Raw genomic sequence first — 4,048 nt, 5'->3', positions numbered from 1 at the left:
TTTGATTTTCAGCACAGTCCTGAAGAGAAAATTTTAAATAAACAACTTACCCCTTCTCCTCACCCAAATTCCTAATGTAGATTTTTCTTTTTCCTTTTCTTTTTCCTTCTCTTGTTCACTGCCTCTCACGGGTGCATTTACCAACACCCGCAGCTTTAACTCTAAAACCGCTACGGAATTAACTTCAATGAGGGGGGAAAAACTCGAACAAAACGAACCCCCCAAACTGGCACCGTATCGATTTATTTCCTCCTGGGGGGGGGAAGAAGGCACATGAAGGGAGAGCGGAAAGGCCGAGGTTTGTTCCGCACCGTTATTTCCAGCCAGATTTCGTTGACCGCTTCACTTTGCGGGCGAGCGCAGGAAAAAAGGCTCCTCGGAGCGCAGAGCTGAGATTCCACCACCCCCCCCACCACCACCCCCTCCCCCCCGCCTTGTCGCTGGGCTCTGTCCTTGTCCCATTCTTTGCATCTGGTTTTGGGGGGCATAGAAAGTGTCCGAAATCCATCCTCTCCCTCTAGGCTGGCGCTTAAGGCTGGGGCTCGGCTCCTCACGGAGTAGCCTTCTGGCCGTGCGCACCGGCAGCGACGCGATGCTCGGCACCGAGGGCAAGTATTTCCCCATTGAAAGAGGCTGGATATGGCCACAAGGTATTTTTCTCTGTGTGTGCGCGTTTTTTCCTAGAACAGACAAACCCAAGGCAGGTCCTTGAAATCATCAGCTCCTGGTAGAGCTCCTCGGGCGGTTTTAATAGGGTTTAATTGGATTTTTACTTCTTTTCTTTTTTAAGGAAAGCGCTGATATTTAGTAAGAATTCAACGAAGATTTAGTAGAGGAAATCAGCAAGAATTCTGCAAGGCGTGGATAAGGAGATGCATGTCCCGAACCCTGAACATCTGGATACACAGCTGCTTTGGAGAAGGAAAGAAATGAAAAACATCGATATGTTTAATTCTCCCTTCTTTCTCTGCCCACTGACAGCTCTGTGTTCAGAAGCATATTTTTATATATACACACGCACACAGCGTGGTATAAATTACACTGTATATTTAGGTATAGGAGTATATATATATTTATATGTAAGACATGCATTAAGTCCCATCTATAGGCAGTGTTTGTTTTGGTAAGTATAAAGCTACATACTCATTATTACATGCAGATTTATCCCGTGTGCTTAAAATATAAATATCAAACAAGGCAAACCGTGGCCCTTATTTCTCTATGCCCTATTTATGTGCCTGTAACTTTATTTCTATAGGTACTTCTAACCATCCTCCTGCCTATATTGCTGTATCTGCCCTGATTTATGTGGAGACTCATTTTTAAGCTCTATACCGGGCTGGGGCACCCTTTTTGGGGTTTCCCGGTCACAGACTCTTTGTGCCCCCCACAGAGGGTACCCCAGAGTAATGGGGGGGCTGCGTGCAGCTCCGGGGCAGAGGATGGGGCACCCCCGGAGCACTCCCTGCACTGTCCATTCCCCCCCCTTAAATAAATCACTTCCCCTCCTTGTCCCCCCACAAACCCTGCTCCCTCCACCTCTTTCATAGGGATATCTTTAATTCCTCAAAGACTTTTTTCTTTCCCAGTCCCAAAGCTGCTACCATCCCCCACCTCAGGTAGGACCCCAAATTTCCAAGGGAAATCCCGGAACCAGAGTGTAGGAAGAATTAAGGGTGTGAGCATTATTCCCTGAATTGGCTCTGTGCTGCACCATTAACTTTTAGACCTCAGCGAACAGGGAGGCAGCGGGGAGCAAAAGATGGGTGTCCAGTTTAGGGGAGCACACTCCAGCAGGTTGGGGTGGATGGGACAGAGGCTGCCACCTCTGCTTGGGCCATAAAGGGGTTTGGGGCAAGATCCTGCGGAAATCCCCACCCTGTGCAATACCCCCACGAAAGGAGGTTACATCCAAAGGGACAGGGGAGCTGGGGGGTGGGGTCCGTGCCCCCCAGAACATACCCCTTTTTACTTGTGTGGGCTGTGCCTGGGTGTCCCTCTGGGTGCAGGGGTAGTGCGGAGCAGGACAGCCCGGCTGGACTTTGCCTGCAGCGTGGGGCCGGCCGTGGGGCTGTGCCCGTGGTGGTGGTTTGATTTTATTATTATATCCCTTTTTCCCTTCCCTTGCACAGCAATGAAACCTGGCGCCCGGCTGATGGTGCAACAGATACCAGACACCCCCCGGTTACCCCCGCACTTTCCTCCCATCGCCACCCATTTCCACGTGATGTGGGCAAACCAGTCAGCGAGCGGGACTGGGGAGTCTGGCCTCACTGGGGAACCAAAGGAAGGTGGGGGGAAAGCAGGGCTCCACTGTCCCTAAGCTCCCCCCACCACTCCCCCATCTCCTAGTCCTCTGCCTTCCCCGCAGCGAGGGGGTGTCCTGCCCCACGGCCTGCCCCCCTCCACCGCTTGTGCCCCCAGCACCAAAGGTGGGTAGTGTTTCTCTGTCCCCTTGCTCCTCTCCCTCGCTGGACCCCGGCGAGCCCCTTCCTACGGGCCTCCCCTGAAAGCTTCCTCCTATTGTCTCCTCGGGCTCCAAAACAGACTTAATTTTGCCTTTTTTTCCCTCTTTTTTAGTTGATTCTTTCATTATTATTATTATCACCGTTACTATTTTTAAGGCAGGAGGGAAATTCACTCCTTTTTCCCCTCCTGTGGGTCCTGCTCCTCTTTGGAAAGCCCAGTGGAAATGCTCCATCCAAGGCTGGTTACAAGCACACGACCCAGCCACTGCTCTATCCCCTGGGTTTGGGGGGGGGGGGGGGGGGAGCGGGATGTAGAGCTCCCTTAAACCCCATTCTTCCCGGCCCACTTCCATCCTTACCCCTTACCCTGCCTCCGGCTTCTCCCCCTCTCCTCGGCCGCCTGCCCGTCTCCCGCTGTCCTCCCGGGTATCAGCCGTTATCTGCCGATTATCTCTTGTGCTGCTAAATTCAGCCCAGCAGAGGGGTTCAGCCGGGGGAATCTGCTAGTTACACCGCAATCAGTCCCAAGAGTTGTTTCGCTGTCCATAATTGCCCCCATCCAGCCCTTCTCTGGGTGTGATGTGGATTTCTAGGATCCCTCCATGATCTGCAGGGAAAACAGCATCTTAGAAGGTTTCACCCCGTTCCCAGGCCCTCCTTGGGAAGGGGATTTCCCCTGACACCCCTCCACAACGTTTTTTGGGGTCTTGCCACTGCAAGCCCCATACAAGGCCCTGACAGCACCCCTCGGCCTAAGCCATGCCCCTCCACCCCAGCCCCCCCCCCCCCCCTCCCCCAAAGGAGCCCTTATCAAAATCAAACCGTCATGGGGAAAAGCATCCATCACACCCACCCTGCCCTGTGGCTCTGGGAAATGCTTCCCCATCCCAAGCCACAGCATCCCGTGGGTCATCCCGCTGCGCTTCCAGCTTCTCCCAGCTCCCCACGCAGGAAAAAAGGGAGTAAAAACACTCAGGAGGGAGTAGTTTTGCTCCTAGGGGTCTGCTCTCCACATGCCATCACCTGCAAACGAGCAGCATGGATGGGGGTGCAGGGGTTAATGCACCCCCCTTCTTTTAAGCACCCCTCTTCCATGCATGGCCGGCCACGCGTGGGGCAGGCGGGGGGTGACAGGGTCGAGCCAGCCTTCCTCCTTCTCTTCCTCCCCACCATCTGCCTAATTTACCCCCCTCTCCCGCAGCCTCCGTGTCGCCCCCCCTCCGCCAGCCCCACATCAAACACGGGCCTCGGGGGCCATTAACAACTTAAAGCACCGATCGTACCTGCGGGACAAAGGTTTTTGCTCCAGGCCCTAGCAGAGAGCATCGCTGTCTCTCACCTTCCCGGCTGCGCACCCCCCCTTCCACCTCCCCTTTCCAACCCCCCCCAGAAGAACTGCTCTAACCTCCCGATCCCTCCTCCCCGAGGCGGGGGTGGGGGGGTCCCGGCCGCCGTCTCCTCCCGCATCCCCCGGCTGCGGCTCCCCCGGGCTCCCCAAGGTGCTGCTGGACGGGGCGGGAGGTGGGGGGGAGGAGACTGACCCGGGGTTTTAAGCAGCCCAGCCCCATCGTGGAGGGGGG

The sequence above is a fragment of the Pezoporus flaviventris genome, unplaced genomic scaffold, assembly GCF_033815535.1.
Source record: "Pezoporus flaviventris isolate CSIRO_AGI_PZ_B2104156 unplaced genomic scaffold, CSIRO_AGI_Pfla_v1 ptg000031l, whole genome shotgun sequence".
In the NCBI taxonomy this organism is placed as follows: Eukaryota; Metazoa; Chordata; class Aves; order Psittaciformes; family Psittacidae; genus Pezoporus; species Pezoporus flaviventris.
Note: the sequence above shows the minus strand (reverse complement) of the source record.